The sequence below is a fragment of the Saccopteryx leptura genome, chromosome 3 (genome assembly GCF_036850995.1).
Source record: "Saccopteryx leptura isolate mSacLep1 chromosome 3, mSacLep1_pri_phased_curated, whole genome shotgun sequence".
NCBI lineage: Eukaryota > Metazoa > Chordata > Mammalia > Chiroptera > Emballonuridae > Saccopteryx > Saccopteryx leptura.
In genome coordinates, this window is record NC_089505.1 from 140,363,094 (window position 1) to 140,381,759 (window position 18,666).

The window sequence follows — 18,666 nt, forward strand, 5'->3', positions numbered from 1 at the left end:
CAAGTCAGAGAGATCACGATCTTCAAATCCCTTTCACATTCTCTTTGTGGCTCTCATCCTAGCTCCATTTGATCCTGAGGTTTAGAAGACTTATACTATTATCTCTGTGTTTCAGAGGAGTTAGCTGAGCCCTGGCGAGGTTTCAGGGACATGCCAGAACCCTCACCACAAGTGAGTGCGAGAGCTGGGGCTGGATTCCTGATCTTGCCACTAGGACAATGCTCCTTTTTTTTTTTTTTTTTTTTTTTTTAATTACGCCAGGTTGGCTACTCATAATTTTTAAAAACAATGAAGGGATTAAATAAAGAATTTTTTTGCAAACACATAAGTGTGACCTCATGATGGAATAATAATGAAATGAAAATGTTAAAAGTTTATTTTAAATACTGCCTATAACCAGTCACAATTCTATCAAGATTCTACCAATATTCCATAGCCTTTCCTCCCCAGGGGCATAATTTAATTCCTTTCCCAAATGACAGGTTTGGTTTTTACACCCATGGGAGTTCCAGGGACTTTTTTCTTGCTGTGATTGTTGCTGAACTTCTCCTAAGGAATGACTTTGTGATGAGAGAAACACAAGGACCATGTTCACTGGGTTTTGAGAACACAAGAGAATGTTCATTCTAAAGCTTGGAGTTTACTTCTCATCCAATGGATTAACTTTGTCTGGAGAGTGGCCACTGGCCTCCCATATGACTTTAAATTAGAGTAAGCCTAAAAGCAGAGAAGGATTAAGACACAGAAGCTCTGGGTAAAAACAGGGAAAGCCCAATTGCTTCCAGATTGCAGTTCATTGCCACTGTACTGGTTTTTGCAGGACTTGAAAAGGGCCAGAAGTGGAAGGGACTCATTGGCTTTAGAGATAGGAAACAATGGAAATGCATAGTTCATCCACAAACCAGCCCCTCTTAGCATATCTCCCTCACCAAGTAACATTCCTGAGGCCCTTCCCTGTTCAAGTTCAAGAAAAGCAAAAAGAATTACAGATTTCCCAGTTTTGTAAATTTCCCTGATGGTCATCTTATTGTTATCTGTTACTACAACATGGACTGTGATGTGGTCTGGGAGAATTTAAAAACTGGTCGTTTGACTCTTGATCACCCTTTTTGATTTTTTGTCAGCTGATGACATTAAAATTAGCTTACATTTGCTGAGCAAATCTGAATGGGCAACGGAGGGAAGAAACAGGGAGTGGCCTGGGTGGTGGCAGGAATTAGATTAATAATCCTTGCATTATGGAGATTGCAGGGCACTTTCCCACACTTTGTGTGTTGGATCCCTGCAAATTCTTGTGAGGGCAGGTATAAACCCCATTCGACAAATGAGAAAATCGATGTCCTAAAAGGTGAAGTGATGGCCAGAGTTCACACACACACAAATTGTAATGGCAATATGAAAGTAGAATAGAAGCCAAAGTCTTGCTTTCTTGAGCAACACACCAAAGCCTGATTAGACTCTACCTTAAAGCTTTGTAGCTATACTCAGATAATCAGCAACCAATTATAACAGACTGTTAACATGAGAATCTGGTACTCTGTTCTTTCTGGGCCTTCAGAACTTCTCTTCTTTTGGCTCCCTTCCTCCATCCTCTTCTTCATTTATGTAACTCCTTCAGTTTATCACTTGGGCACCATTTCTTCCAACAGGTCTTCATGACTTTGTTAAGTGACCATCCTATAGGTTTTTGTGACACCCAGTGACTACCATTGCACTATCCTTACCACATATTGGAATATAATTCCATCTAGGCACTAAAACCACAAGTCATTCACTAGTGGTTATTTTTTCACCATTGTAAGTGCAATACCATGACAGATTCTGAATAAATATTTCTTGAATCCATGCTGCACGATTTACTGTAACCAGGAAGTTTTGCTTCCACGTTACTATGAGGGTTAAGAGGAGATTGAAAGCTCTTTTAAAGCCATCTAAGACAGTACGCTTTCCAGAAGGAGGCTCTCGGGAAAGCAAACTCTGGCCATCTACATAGAATGTTAGATTATTCCCAGAAGTAAGACTTGGAGTTGGGAGAAGACTAGAAGTGTAACATGAATGGAAGTTAGTGTCTGTGTAACTAAATAGGGAAAGAGGTAAGAGCAGATATTTTTAGAGTTACTGGAAAGCTTAGCCATGACACCCAGCCTGCTCTTATGTCTGGTGCTATTGCTGGGAACCAAGCTTCATGCCAGCCCTCTGTCAGATATCAGTTTCTGGGAATAGACCTAAACTTGTACGTGGTTATTTATAATCATATCTTCCTATTTTTTGTGAGTTAGAAGACCCTATAATATGACTGTTATATATTATCAGATTCACATAGAGATGGAATATGGTATATATAATAGATGATTAACAAGGCCTAAGAGTCACAAGTCATAGAAATATAAAACCCAGCACTTAACCTTATACTTGTATTTATAGGTTTCTATAAAAGTATTTAGGAATAAATGTATGTTGAATGTCATCATCATATAAAATGATTTAACTGAGCCTTGGCAGTGAGGCTATTTCTACAATGGCAGAATCTTTAACAACATGTAGAGCTTTACATCGCTTTATAAAAGATAAACATTATAGGTATTGTACTGAACTTCCAGTAAAAGTCGACATAGGCAGCATATAAACAAATAGGCATGGCCATGTTCCAATAAAACTTTATATACAAAAATAAGCAGTAGGCTGTGTTTGGCAATAGTTATAGTTATCAATTATTATTTTCATGATTTCACTTCCTTCTGAAAAGCCTTCCTTTGTTCTCCATTGTCCATAGGCTGAGGCACAAACTCTTTTACTCTCGAGTCTGATCTGAGCAGCACTTTCCTACCCCCAACACTTACTGTTCATTTTCTTCTTTTGGTGCTCACCTCACATTGTTCTATACTACTAATTCCATTCTAAATGCTTTCTACTTAATCAAATTTACCCATTATTTTTTAAGCTATTAATTGATATTTTTCATCTTTTTAAATAATCCCACCCATTCTTATTGGTTGATGTTCTTCAATGGACTTAAAGGGGTTGCATCAGAATTCTCTGCAAAGCCTTCTGACATGAAACATCTGCTCATCTCTCACCCTATGTTGCAATAGGCCCTGTGAAGGGGGGGGGCAGGAACATGTACAGCCTGAAAATGTTCCTCCCCCCAAACCACGGCTTGAAAACTATTAAAATCCCACTCCTCTAAGAAGCCTTTGCTGACCACACTAACCCATATTCAATGTTTTTATTCCCCTCTTGGATCCCCTTGGCCATTTGGTCAAAAAAAATTGTTTTTAGCACCTACGGTATTATTTGATTATTTAAGTGTTTCATCTGGCAAGCATTGTTGTAGATGCTGGGGATATAGCTGTGAACAGGACAGTAAAGACTCTTCTCTTTGAATATCACATTCCAGTGACAAAGAGAGACAGACAATAAACGTGAGCCCAAAAGAGTGAAGAAGGTAATTGCAGATAATGAAAAGAAAACAAGCTAATGAGATAAGGAGTGACTGGAGACAGGGCTGGAGGACAAGGAGGTGCTACTTTAGACAGAGTCCAGGAGGGCCCCTGGGGCCTATTCTCATTGAGCTGAAACCTGAGTGCAGAGATCTAAGGGAAAAGAATTAAGAGCTGAGGGACCAGCACGGTTTTCTTTTCTTTTTCTGAAAATGCTACTGAACAGAGAATTCTGAAGTAGAAAGTAAGATGATTGAGAACTGTCCCCATATTTAGGACTGTGAGATAACATATAGGATGCCCAGTAAATTTGAATTTCAAATATGTGATATTTTTTTAGTATAAGAACTAATTGTTGCATAAAAAGATTTAAATTTAACTGGATGTCTTGGTCTTTTGTTCGTTTGTTTTTGGCTATATCTGACAACTCTACACTTTACTCGTAGGAAAAAATGGCCCATGATGATTTGTGTCTAATATCTTCGTTACTTGGAGCTGACCCAGAATAAAATCTGAATCTAACGCAGAAATATTTCAATTTGGTGCTGATATTTCAGAAAATCTTAGTTTTCTAATTATCTCATTGGATAGTAATTTGTCTCCCTAACAACTCTAAGGGCATGTTCCTTTTGACATTTATTTTACCATGCACTAGGTACAGCATAAAGTACTTTTATTCATGTTTTTATCCCTCTTCTATTGCAAGCTTGCAATAGAAGAACTGTTCTGGGTACACAGGGAACAGCTCCACTGCCCTCCAGATAATAAGAAAAATGAGCACATCTAAGTCATTTTAAATCAGCTTAGCGCATGATAAATGGTCACTGCAGAGGACTACAAAGGCACTGGCATTCTGAGCAGAGGAGATGGCTTCCAGCTGTGGGAATCCAGGAAGTCTTCAAGTACATAGAAGTTAATATCTGACTTGGGTCTTGATTGATGGCATGGATTTCAAGGGATTACAACATGACATTACAGAGAACATCATCCAGACAGAGAAAACAGCACAGACTAGGTGAGGGAGCTGAAAATAACGGGACTTATTTGGGTAACAAATCCACCCCTGTGGTGTGGTTGTAGCACAAAATAAGTAAAGGAAGAAAGTATCAGATGTTAGACTTGGACTATAAAGAACTCTAAACACTAAATGAAGGTGTTTGGATGTATTTAATAAGTCATGGGAGTTGTTAAAGATTTTTGAGCTGGTACTTACTGTAATAAGAACCACATGTGAAGAAAATCAATCTTTTGGTGACCGAAACATGAAAACCAATGGAAAAGTGACTATCAAAGACCATTAGCCAAAATCTGGTTAGTTAAATGAGGGCTTGACTGTAGTTTATAATGAGAAAGGGAAGAATGGGATTGGATGCAATAGATATTTTTGAAGTAGAACCCCATGGAGCCTACCAAGTGATGGGTTGTAGAAATTATAAAAAACGAAGGTATAGGAAGTAAAACAGAGATTTTAAGTTCAGATGACTAGGGAATGGTGGTAACATTAATAAAAACATGAAAGTCAGGGGAAAGGGCAGTTTGTAGGTGGGAAGAAAATGATGGCTTTATCTCTTTAAACATAGCATTATAGAATTTTAGAGCTATAGAAGTTATTATGATTATACCCTGTCCCTTGGCTTCATGTAGAAGAAAATCCAGTGAGAGGAAATGACTTGTCTATGATCACCCAGCAAGTTAGTGGAATAACCAGTTTTAAAAATATATATCTTGTTTTCCCTGAACAGCATTTCTTCCATAAGATGATCTTACCTTACAATGAGTTTAGTTTGTAGAAATGGAGTAATCATGTGGTAAGATAGAGTGGTTGGTTGGAAAAGTAGATGTGGCACTTCAGTAAAAGTTCAGAACCAAAGATGATTCGGGGGCCATCAAAATGAAAATAACATTTGAAGAGATAGGAGCAAAAGAGATTGCCAATGAAGAGATCAGAGTTGCTAACTCCAACGTGACAGAGGTCAGTGAATACTGAGAAGTGATCACTAAATTTACATTTAGGAGACCACTGAAGTTGGGAGAGATGAAACAGTTGCCATTGACTAGAGAGAGCAGAAGCAGGAAGGAAAATAATAAACATTGAAGGAATGAGGGGCTGGAGAGGAGGTAGAAACAGAATTTAAAACTATTTCTCTGGAAGATGGCAGTAGAAGCAGAAAGATGAGATACTGCTGATGTAGGGCTTTTTCAGTTGTTATTAGATGGGAGAAATCTAAATACAGTAGATTCATTTTGCTTCTTATAAACTTTCTATAGCTGAATCATATTTTTATGTGCTCTAATATCTGGTTTCTTTTGCTGGACATTTATGTTTATGAGATTAATCCCTGTTGTTGCCCCTGGCACTTGTTCTGATTGATTTAACCACCATACAACCTGTGAATAGCTACCACTCTCTCTAGTGGAAAGAGAGTCTGATTGAGGCAGGTAAACAAAAAAGTTTTTACATTTTTTCTATGTGCTTTCTTTGGGTAGAAAATGGGAGAGACTTGATGGATATGTTTCTGATATATACAGAGCTATGTTAAAATCACATTAGATATAGTGTGCAGAAAATTTATAAGAGAGTGCTCCATGATCTGCTCTATAGCATTGCATACAGACTTATAGTTAGAAAAGGAAGTTCAAAATGTTCTATGCAGTTTACATGTATTTATATATTGTCAACTCAGTAAAGAGGATGGGGTTCAATGAATGTACCAGCATTTTGAAAGAAGAAAACTGTATCATTATGAGGGGTTGGATCTCTACAATTCACTGAACTATTCTAGTTGTTTGGAAATGATATTCACTTAGTCCTGGAAGAAGGTTTAAGGAAACATCAGCTGTCATTTGATAATATCTCTCCTCCAGGAAGGCCCTATGATGGTAACCATTCTGAAATGCAAATATAAATAGCTGGATACACTTTAAGACACAAGACACCATGTTCTGACAAATAATGTCCCAGAGTAGTCAGAAGTTTAGACAAGTACATGATTAATAAGGCAAGTAGGTTTAGGAAAACCCCCAGTTACTCAGTCGACTTGAAGACTCAGTTTCTTCTTCCATAAAATAGATGGAGCTAGATGGTAATGCTCCATCTAGCTCTCCAGCTGCTGTGAGAATTGAATGATGTGATGAATGAGAAAGCAGTTTGCGTATTTTAAGGTAAGAGGACAGTATGATTCTTACTGGCTGCACCTCTTTTCAGTTGCTCATTGCAGGTCTAAGTGAAGGAAGAGGACCTAGATTGGCAGCAGCACAGACTGTGGCAGAGTTTAACAGGGGGTGAAGAGCTGCGCCTTTGGAGTCAGTCTAGGATGAGAGGATACACTCTGCCACTTATTCATGGCTCTATGACTCCAAGCAAGTTATTTAATCTTCTCAAGCCAATGATTTGCTTCTAGGGCAGAGAGAACACTGCTTACAATTGCCAACAGGAATAGATCATTGTAATTAAGACATTCTTCATGACACTTTGTGTATAGAATACTCCCAGTAAATAGTGTCTGTTACCGTAATTCTATAAATAACAACAGCTATAATAGTATAATAGCTTCAAGCAGCCACTTCTGCTGTTGATGTTCAAGGTATCCAACAGACATTGACCTCTTCAGGCACCTGTTTTGTGGTTTCATTATTTAGGGACGATCTTGCTAGGCCAAGAGGAGAGAACAGGCCTGGGACCCTGGCAGCTCACATCATGTGGCTGCTGGGTGCCTGCAAGATTCAGGTGACAAAGGTGGCTCTTCTAGGAGGGCTTCTGATGAGGACACCTACTCTCTCCCTTTCCACCCGCCAGCTCTCTCGGGTAAGTCCCTTTTCTGTCCTTTCTTGACAAGTCTTAGCATAATGGAACAGCAGCACTAAAAGAGCCCTTAGACATCATCTGTTCCAGTACCCACATTTCACAACTGAAGGAGTGGGGGAGCACAGAGGGGCAGAGGGGCCCTTCCAGCATGAACTGATGACAAACCTGGGACTAGAACCAAAAGCTCCAAACTCCCAGTTCAGAACTTTTTCTTCTGCTCCATCCTGCCCTTAAGAGGTAGCTTCACCTCCATTTTTTCAGCACAAATGAAGGATTGCTATCTCTTTAAGAGTCAAGCTTGATGCCTGACCTGTGGTGGCGCAGTGGATAAAGTGTTGACCTGGAATGCTGAGGTTGCTGCTTCGAAACCCTGGGCTTGCCTGGTCAAGGCACATATGGGAGTTGATGCTTCCTGCTCCTCCCCTTTCTCTCTCTCTCTCTCTCTCTCTCTCTCTTTCTCTCTCTCTCTCCCTTCCTCCCTCCCTCTCTAAAAATGAATAAAATCTAAATATAGAAGTCCAAAAATAAAAAACAATAATAAAGAAATAAAAAGAGAGTCAGGCTTGAATCTGATTTTTCATGGAGTTCCCTGAACAATGCTTTGTACCTAGTAGTTACTCAGAAAACTCTTTTTCAAACGGAATAAATTTCTGGGATGTTCTCTTCTCATATTGTTTTTAGAACCAGGGGCCAAGCTTAAATATCTTCAAGTGACCTGATTCACTTGAAGTGTATACAAATGTCCCACTTCCCAGGAAAGCTTCCTTCTTTCACTCCACTGAGCAGTCAATCTGTCTTTCTCTGATCTTCTCACTGCCTCAGTGCCGATCACTGCACTAGTGCTTGTGTTGAGATAGCACAGCACAGAGGCTAAGAGTATAAGGTTGGGACTCAAGACAGAATAAGGATTCTGGCTGCAATGTACAAGATACTGAGTGACCCTAAATCTGCATTTCCGTTTCTGTCAAATGGGGAAGATAATGCTTATCTCTTAACATGATAAACGCTAATAGTGTGTGAAATCTTTAGTACAATGCCTGGCACATAGATGTCTCAGTAAATGTCTTACTATTAGGTTGGATCACAATTAGCACATGCTTCCCTGTTAAGTGTGACCTTCTTCAGGTCCAGAACCTTGTCTTGGTGCATTTTGTATCCATGGGACCTTTTACAGTGTTGTCTGATACATCATAGATACTTGATGTTTCTAGAAGGGACAGAAGAAGAGGAGGGAGGGAGTGGGGTAGTTGTTGGATGCACCTGATCTCCAACCTCAGAAGCCCAAGACCTAGGTTGAGATCCCAGCTTCTTGAACTACTAGCTGTGGAGTGATAAAATCGTCACTCCACGTATGTGAAACTCATTCTCTCTATAAGCAAAATGGGTTTGCTACTACTTGTATCATAGCATCCTAAGAAAATAATCTGAGACAATATAAGTTAGAGTGGTTTGTAAATTAAATTGTACTTTCTGGATTTGTTGTGAGAATTGTCATTATTATGACAAGATCTGCCTTCGCCGTCTCCTTGATTTTACTTAATGATTAGCTAGCCACTGGGCAGTGACAGCTGCCCTGCAGTAGAAGGAAGGCATGTGTGGGCTGCTGGAGGTCTTTGCTCTTAAGATGTTCGCTGTGTGGAAGGGAGGTTAGAACCCGTGGTCTCTGCCCCCAGCCATGACAGGTAGTTTGAGAGAGCTCGTGGGCGGGAGCCCTTGACGTCCACTGAGCCACCTCAGTGTGCCTGGCAGCCACGGTCTCTGAGATGACCCCTAACAGCACATGAATGCTAGCGCTGTTCAAGCGAGGCTCTGGAATATTCCCACCTTTGTCAGATGTCACCGGCACCATGCTCTCATTTCCGTCATGACATACTTTTAAAGCAGCAGACTGTATTCCCCCTGACGTAAATGGGACAGTGGCACAGCAAGGGGGCAGAGGGTGGCCCGGTGCCAGCGGAATAGAACGTCAGGGGTTGGTCCCTGACAGCCCACTTCCCCACTCAGCACCGTGTTCGGGGACCTGCTCTCGGACTTTCATTTTCACCATCACTCACAGAGTTTCTCTTTCCTTAGACATAAATCCCCAAGTGCGCAGCCCTGGGAGCTCCTGGAGAAACACAAACTGAAGGGAAAATTGGTTTCAATTCCTCTTACACTGCATCAGGGATCCACAAAGCCTTTTCAGTATGAAAGCAGCTCCTTATTCCAGACACTCCCTGAGAGTGTTGCCTAGTTTCCCCAGGTCCAAACCCAGCTTTTTAAAACTTACCCTTTTCATCTAACAAGGCATTTAAATGGACGTTAAACCTGAGTTTTTAACCCTGAAGACTAGGCTTGGATTGCTCCACAATATTTAGAAGGCTTAGCCCACATGGGTATTGTATTCATTTGCTATTGCCATTGTAACAAATTACTCTAACTTGTGGCTTAAAACATTACAAATCAAGGTTTTGGCAGTGCTGTATTCCTTTCTGGAGTCTCTGGAGGAAAAATCCATTTCCTTGCTTTTTCCAGCTTCTAGAGGCTGCCTGCATTCTCTGGCTCCTGGCCCTCTTCCATATTCAAAGCCCGAAATGACTGTTTGAATCTTTCTTACTTTCCATCATTCTGACACTCATTCAGCTGTCACCCTCTTCCATATGTAAAGACACTTCTACACTGTGGCCACCAGATAAACCAAAATAATCTTCATGTTTTAAGTTTAGCTTAGTAGCAACTTGATTCCCATCTGCTACCTTAACTCTCCTTTGCCATATAACCTATCTACATGTTGCAAGGATTAGGGCGTAAACACCTAGGGGGGCCATTAGTCTGTCAACCACAAGTATTAAGAGTAATGTCAGGACTTCAGGATATCTCTATCACAGTGATTGGCAAATACAGCCCATGGGCTTGCCACTTGTTTTTGCAAAAAATAAAGTTTTATTGGAACACGGCCACATGCGTTTGTTTATGTATTGTCTGTGGCTGATTTTATATTTTAAATGGCAGAGTTGAATAGTTTCAACAGAGACCAAATGGCCCAGAATCCTAAAATAATTAATACAGTGCCCTCTTTAAAAAGTTTATTGACTTGTGCTCCGTATATCTCCAATGCTGACTGAAGCTCTATAGAACATCACTTAGGGACCTTATGGATATCATTGCCATGTTTTTCACACCACATCCCCCCCACACATACTTTAAAAATCTCTAGCAGTGCTCTGCCTACTATTCCTCTTCTATCCTGCCATAAAACTACCAAACCCTAGTAGTAATTCCAAGTACTATATAGTGTGTTGTCTCTTTACTTTGATATATGCTATTCTCTTTGCTTAGATTGCATTTACCTTCTTTTTCTATCTCCTGCCAAGCAAACTCCTATACATCCTTTAAATCCCAGCCTAAGTGCAAATTCCTCTTGGAAACCTTCCCCAACACCTCTACCAAAGGAGAAGTAATTACTCATATTCTCAAAACAGTTTTTCTGAGCTGTAATTGCCTCAATGGCAATGACTTTCTCAGTATTCCCGGTGCCTAGCATAGGGACTGACTTGTGTTATGTATTCAATAAACAGCAGTTTAATTGAATGGTACTTTAAATATTGCCAGTCAGAGATGAGGCACGGTTTAGTGGCAATAGGTTCTCTAAAAAATTGAAATTTATCTCTGCTGATATGTGGAGGCTGTATGATTTTGGCAATGTCCTTTTCCTGACCTCAGTCTCATCGCCTACAAACCAAGAAGTTGGGTTAAATATGATCGGTCTCTAAGGCCCCTCCCAGCTTTAACGGTCTTTACCATTACAGAGAATTTGGTCTGGTTCCTTACAGATGCTGAGTAGAGAGAAATCTCTTATACCAGGCTTGTGTCCTACATAGTTGTAAATCATCCAAGACATTCATCACTCATAGTTTTGCTTTGGCTATGTGGCAACTGGGGACTGGGGAAATGAGGAGGGAGGGAGTGGAAGAGAGAATAGAGTTGATGAGATAAGCTGGGGGAATCTTTTAAGTATTTGTTATTAACCTTTCTCCAAGAGCCAATTAGACAGCTGTCCTGGAAAGTCATGGCTATGCAGTATATGCTTACCACCCCCAGCCTGTAATCCTTGTAGCAACCCATGCCTGAAGCTCTGTCCACTTATTGTCCACCCCAAATCCTTGCAACCATCTAGGAATCACACCAAACTCAGTGCCCTCCCCTCTTTCCCTAATTCCCTCTTACCTGTCGGTGCTTCTCCTCTTATGTCTCACTCCAAGGTTAGAAACCTCGGTGACAATTTTGGATACCTACCCCTCCCTACTCCATATGGAGACAGGTTTTTTCTTCCAGCATTACTTAGCAGTTTCAACTCTTTTATTCAGTCCTATTGTCACCACCTGTTTTAGCCTGCAAGGTTTTCAACTTAGGTCCCTAAATAAAGTCTTTGGGGGTCCCTAACCCTAGCTACTTCCCATTGAGAGCCATCTTAAGTAGTGCTGCTGACCTATTGTCTTAAATTGCCTCTTTTCTCAGGTCTCTCTCCTGTTCATGAACCCCCTTCCCCTCATAGCTCCCTACTATTTCTTCAAGTTCAGAGTTCTCCACTTCCTGTCATAATCTGGACAGCTCTGACTTTCTAACCACTTTTCTTCAACACTCTGTTCAGTAAGACTCACCTAACTTTGTATTTCATCTTGGACTCTATGTCTTTCCTCCTAAGATTACCCTTTATCTGGTTTTTATTTCAATTAGGTTTAGTGCACTTGCACAAATGTTTATTAAACACCTGCTCTGTTCAAAGCACAAACACACCTTTGCTGCTCCCAGTCCTTCCTTGATGATTTAGCCCAGAGCCCACGGTGGGCCCTGGCTGTTTCCATTCTGTGTTGCGTTACTGCTCCCCTCCTGAAGCACACATTCCCTGAGGACCAGAGTACTGTCTCTTTTGTTTGTTGTAACCATGCCAACCCCGACTCAGTCCTGCCATCAAGCCCAGGCACCCAGACTACCTTTACAGCCTCATTTACATTTCCTTTTCCACCCGTTCTGCCCCCTGTCTACACATTGATGACAATACTACAGTCTACCCCACAAGGTGGTTTTGAAGATTAGAGGTATTTGTTCAGATAGATTCTCAGTTAATAGTGCCTGTGATGAACATTATTCTTATCCATCCTTCCCATGGTCCTTCAGTGTTCAGTGAACAAGGCTCTTGAGCATTCGGAGTTAGAGAAAGTAACAGTAAAGATGTTGTCATTACTAGACATAGAAATTGTTCTTGTCTCTAAATCTGGATTGGAACATTCTATACTCAACCCCCGAAATCATAGTAGACTATTGCATTTCATGTTATCTGTTTATAAGGAAAGCATTGATTATGCGCCTGCTGTTTACCAGGCACTGTTCAGGGCCTGAATTGTCATTAGCAATTTCAGTGGCCTTTTTTTATAGATGAACCATTACCTCTTCCACACCTTAGACCCAGCCTGTGCTACCTAAGAGGAAGTGTGGTGTGGGAACTGTAATTTCAAGTTTCCATGAAGGGCTTAGTTCTGAGCCTGGGCCATGTAAAACTCACTCACTCTTTACCCTCTCCCGTCCTTCTCCTGGGGCTGTAGCTGCCAGGTGCCAGCTGGGGCCTTCCGTCTTCTGGCTGCCTGTGCTATTCAGTTTCAGAAAAATAATTTCTACTCCAAGCTACAACTATTTGAAATCCATTCAAAGTGTAGCAGTAATTCATTCATTCAATAAATTCAATCAGTGAATGAATTCAATTCACTAAATGTTTGCTAAATTAAAGCAATCACTCAACAAGGCTGATTTAAATCACAAAATGTCTGCTATTTTTGCAATAAGCTTTGCAGTATAATCTATTTTTTTTAAGATCAGCATTTTCTTGTTTAGTACTATTTTGAATACTATTCATAATTCAGGGAAATCTTTTAAACTAGATTACATGACATTGTGTGATAAATGCCAGAAAAACCACCAAAACAAAACAAACAACAAGCTTAGCTAATAAAACCACTTTTAAAAAATTACCATCAGATGGCCCTGGCCGGTTGGCTCAGTGGTAGAGCGTCGGCCTGGCGTGCAAGGGGTCCCGGGTTCGACTCCTGGCCAGGGCACACAGGAGAAGCGCCCATCTGCTTCTCCACCCCTCCCCCTCTCCTTCCTCTCTGTCTCTCTCTTCCCCTCCCTCAGCGAGGCTCTATTGGAGCAAAGATGGCCCGGGCGCTGGGGATGGCTCCTCGGCCTCTGCCCCAGGCTCTGGAGTGGCTCTGGTCACAACAGAGCGACCCCCTGGAGGGGCAGAGCATCGCCCCCTGGTGGGCAGAGCGTCGCCCCCTGGTGGGCTTGCTGGGTGGATCCCGGTTGGGCGCATGCGGGAGTCTGTCTGACTGTCTCTCCCCGTTTCCAGCTTCGGGGGAAAAAAAAAAAATTACCATCAGCATCATTCTGATATGCTGAGGTTGTAGGTCCAATTCCTGGTCAGGGCACATATAAAAATCAACCATTAAATGCATAAGTAAGTGGAACAACAAATTAATGCTTCTCTCTCTCTCTCTCTCTCTCTCACACACACACACACTCTAAAAAAATCATAAATTTTAAGAAAAGTTTGAAATAAAAATATTACTATCAGAATCTATTATCTAGATTATCCTAGTTCTAAGACTGTTCTGAATCTTTGTTAAGTTAGTATATGTGTGAAACTGCCTCAAAGAAGCCAGAATCTCTGAAGTGACATGCAAAACATTTTACAGTCCCTGTCTGTATGTGGTGTTCAGGAAGAGATTGATTTAAACCAATATTTTCTACCTCGCCTGCACATTTATGTTGGCGGGATTTCACTGGTAAACATTGGTTTAAAGCAAATACTGAAATCTTTAATCACTTTTAAACAGACACGGCATTATACGGCAGGAGACACGGCATTATACGGCAGGAGACTCTGCATTAGAAAGGTAGAAATAGAGGAGTGAGCACCATTGATTGGCCACCATCTTTAAAAGATAAAAAGAAAACTCAGAGTTAAGTTAAATTCGTCAGAAGTAGAAATGCCAAGAAAACCACTGCTGAAATACAAAATTTTGTTTTTCTAAAGTCTGGAGCTGAGTTCAGTTAAGTGACGTAGTTTACAAACCAGGGGAAATTAGGGCAGGAACGGAAGTACCGCTAAATCAGGAGAAATTAGCCAAAGGAAGCCCAGCCGGCTGTGACACACACAGTGCTGGCTTCTCTCTCTGAATCTCAAACAATTCTTGTTTGCTACTGTGTTGGGTTGAGTTGCCATGAAACCTGGGGCATACTTTTATATTTTGTTATATGCTAGTTGGAAGTTCTGATTCTGTCACATAAAGCAATGGCTTGTCTACCTGCAAACAAGGCTGCAAAAAAAAGCATACTGTTAATCTTCCTACCTCTCTCTCTCTCTCTCTCTCTCTCTCTCTCTCTCACACACACACACACACACACACACACACACACACACACACACACACAAAGTCACTTGGTTTTTCTAGTTCTATGCCTTCAATTCACATCCAGTGGTTCTTACTGAATCATCCTGAACCCCATAAATCACCCTGAGAACCCAAGTCTCTTGCTGTGTTCCCTCCTCCAAGCCCTGACACCTCTATACTCCCTGAAACTCCACCTTTCTCATTTCAGACACCACTGGGCTGCTTAGATGTTTTTAAGAATGTCTTCTGAAATCCATGATTATCTCTGCTTAATTGAACCGCTGTAGCCCACATTTTGGGGTAGATGATGATGACTTTGAAAGATGCAGGGATCCTGCTAAATGAGTAGCCAGCCCTACTGAAGGCTGCACGAAGGAAATACTGGTTTCTTTCTTTTTTATCCATTTTTATTAAGAATGTTTTTACCAACTCCCCAAAGAGCCGGAAGAGGATAGACTCTCAGGGGTGAAAATGTGAAAATGAAAGACTCTGGTCGGGTGGTTTTTGCCAAACCTGGGTGGCAGGAAGGTCACTTAGAGCAATTCTACAAACAACAGGTTCCCAGAGCCCACTCCAAAGGGACTGCTGGGGGAGGTTCAGGCACACAGCTTTTTCAAGACTATTGCAATGTTGAAGTACCGAGTTCCAGCATGTTGTATAACTCTCTGAGCCTCAGTTTGCTCACATATAAAATAAGAATAATAACTACTTAATGGGTTTGTTAGAAAGATTAAATGAGGTAACATCCAAAATCTCTCGTGTCCTGCCTGACTTATGGTAGGTCAAAAGTAAAGCGAAGCCAATACAAAGGTCTCCTTGGGACATACCCAACAAAGGCAGCCTCTGAGACATCTCCAGTGGTACTGGAGGCAGACTGCCTAAGTCTGACTTCTGGCTCCACTAAGTCTGTGACCCTGAGAAAGCTACTGAATTTCTCTATTTCTCATCTGCAAAAGAAAGTGACCTATTATACATAAAATAATTCTCGGGAAATTAGGATGGAAATTAAGTTGGTTCATGCATGTAAAGTGCTTAGGAACTATAACGGGTACTCAATAAATATTGACTATAATCCTTACTGTTATACCACCTTTTTTAAAGCAAGCATTTGTGATGAAAAGAATGTTGACCTTGAAGTGTTCAAGTCCTGGTTGTAGCCTTGTGCTCTAGAACAATGCTGTCCAATAGAAATATAATGCAATTTCCACAGATAATTTTAAGTTTTCTAGTAAACATGTAAAAAGAAAAAGGTATAATTTGTTTTAATAATGTATTTTACTTGACTTAATATATCCAAATGATCATTTCAACATGTATTCTAATATAAAACTTTATGGAAATATTGTACATCATTTGTTCTCTACAAAGTCTTTGAAATGCAGTGTGTCTATTACACGTAAAGCACATCTCACATTAGATTGTCACATTTTCAATGCTCAGTGGCCACACATGACTAGTAACTACCATATTGGACAATGAGGAAATACCAGATTTCTGAAGTAAGTCCCTTCACTTTGATGTGCCCCAATGATCTCATTTGTAAAAATGGAGATAACTTTTATGGGTTTGTTTACAGAAGAAAACGAGCAAACTTGAGAGTGTCTTGTTGACTGGAAAAGACTATATGTAGTAGACTTTCTGCAACATTTGATGGTCAAATGCAACACCATTCTCACCTGGTCAAGTCCCCAAGTCCTATGTTATCTGAGCCACCACCCAGGAGAGCACCAGGGGAGGCATTTTCCTATAGGCAAGTGAAAGAGATTTTAGCTGCTAATGTTTCCAGAGACAGAAATTTCAAGCCCTCTTCTCCCTGCCACCTACTGCCTCTACGCCCAGTGGCCAACACTTTTGCTTCTACTCTCCCTTGATTGTTGAAATTCCTTTGACAACTTTCAATCTATAAGTAAAGATCATTTTAAGATATAAATAAACCTTTCCTTCCCTCTAATAACACTCCAGTTTGGGACTTCATTATTTCTTCTTTTTTATTTTTTTAATTAAAATTTATTGGAATGACATTGACTCACAAAACCATACAGGTTTCAACTATACAACTCAATAAAACACCGTCTGCACACTGCATTGTGCACTGTCAGCCCCGAGCAAGGTCTCTTCTTTCCCCATGTTCCCACTCATTGTCCACCTCCACCTACTCCTACTCTCCCTGCCTGTCAGGCTGTCGCCTCCCTGTTGTCTGTATCAATGTGTTATGCATATATGTTTTTGGCTAATCCCTTTAACATTTTTTTTTGTATTTTTCTGAAGTTGAAAACAGGAAGACAATCAGACAGACTCCCACATGTGCCCGACCGGGATCCACCCGGCATGCCCACCAGGGGGCGATGCTCTGCCCATCTGGGGCATTGCTCTGTTGCGACCAGAGCCATTCTAGCTCCTGAGGCAGAGGCCATGGAGCCATCCTCAGCGCCTGGGCCAACTTTGCTCCAATGGAGCCTTGGCTGCAGGAGGGGAAGAGAGAGACAGAGAGGAAGGAGAGGGAGAGGGGGGGGAGGGGAAGAGAGAGACAGAGAGGAAGGAGAGGGAGAGGGGTGGAGAAGCAGATAGATGCCTCTCCTGTGTGCCCTGACTGGGAATCGAACCCAGGACTCCTGCATGCCAGGCCGATGCTCTACTACTGAGCCAACCAGCCAGGGCTCTCACTGGCTTATTTCACTTAGCATAATAATCTCCAGGTCCATCCATGCTGTCACAAAAGGCAAGATTTGGGGCTTTTTTGGCCATATAGTATTCCATTGTGTAATTACCACAGCATTTTTATCCACTCATTGACTAATGAGCACTTGGGCTGTTTTCAGATCTTGGCTATTATAAATAATGCTGGAGTAAACATAGGGGTGCATATATTCTTTCAAATTGGTGTTTCAGGATTCTTAGGATAAATTCCCAAGAGTGGGATCATTGGGTCAAAAGGCAGTTCCATTTTTAAGTTTTTGAGAAAACTTCACTTTTCCACAGTGGCTGCATGAGTTTGCATTCCCAAGTTTCTAATTACTTCCCACGAATTTTCCTACAAATAATAGTCTTCGATATCGACAATTTACTAAGTGCTTATTCTCCACCCCATCTGGAGGAGTACAGATTCTCATTAGTAAGTAAATGCCAAGTCAAGGCCCTTTGGAAGATCAGGTTTGGTTAAGGGTAAAGACATCAAAAAAGTGGGAGGTACAGCAAAAGGAAGGAGGGCTGTGAGGTTGGCATGTCAAAGACATAGTGATGCCTGTGTAAGCCTGCCTGGGGGAGAGAGTGAGAAACTTGGACAGTTTATCACAGGCCCCTGTGGTGCAGCAAAAAAATCACAAAATTTAGAGAACTTAAGTTCTCTCCTTTCTCCTCCCTTTTTCCCTTCCTTCTCTCTCCTTCTTCTTTTCAATCTCTCATCTCTCCTCTTCTACCCTCTCCTTCCCTTCTCTTCCCTTTTTCCTCTCTCTCTCTTCTTTCCCTCCCCCGCTCTCTCATCAGATGACTAAATCATTAAATATATCTGCATGCTTCAATTTTCTCACATGCATAATGGAAAATGTATGTCATAACAATAATAATTTCTATCTCATGAGGTTTCTTTTTCAAGGAAAAAATGAGATCTGCCAGTGAAAGTGCTCGGTAAACTGTCAAGTTACATACACAAAAGCTAGTTGTAATAGGAGTGTTTTTTAACACGTAGTCTTAGAGGAGTTTGCTAAGGAGATTGGCATCAAAATGACCTACTTTTCACTGTTATTTCCCTTGAGGATAGTGACCCTCTTCTTCTCTGAATCCACACAGAGTGAAATCCCTGCCATATGCAATTGGAAAGTTCTATATTTATAAAGACACACAAAGTTCTGCCTAAAGAAAGGCCACATAAGGCTTACAAACTGCCTTTAGAAGAATTGTGTTATGTAGTGTGAGTTATCCAGTTCCTGTGATTTGTTCTAAGAATGTTTTATTAGAGGTTAAAACAACATGCTTTTTAAAACGTTGGACTGTA

At 41.0% G+C, this 18,666-nt stretch overlaps 1 protein-coding gene across 5 annotated transcripts in view; it reads left to right on the top strand.

Moving 5' to 3' along the window:
* Positions 1 to 18,666, top strand: part of PDE4B (phosphodiesterase 4B) — a 523,623-nt gene that overhangs the window by 451,948 nt on the left and 53,009 nt on the right. The window contains exon 1 of one of the 5 annotated variants that reach the window (XM_066376502.1): positions 7,227 to 7,245. The exons of the other annotated variants lie outside the window; for them this stretch is intronic. The gene's annotated coding sequence lies outside the window, so the exon portion shown is untranslated. Of the gene's footprint in view, positions 1 to 7,226; positions 7,246 to 18,666 lie in introns of those variants that run through there. 5 annotated transcript variants of the gene reach the window in all.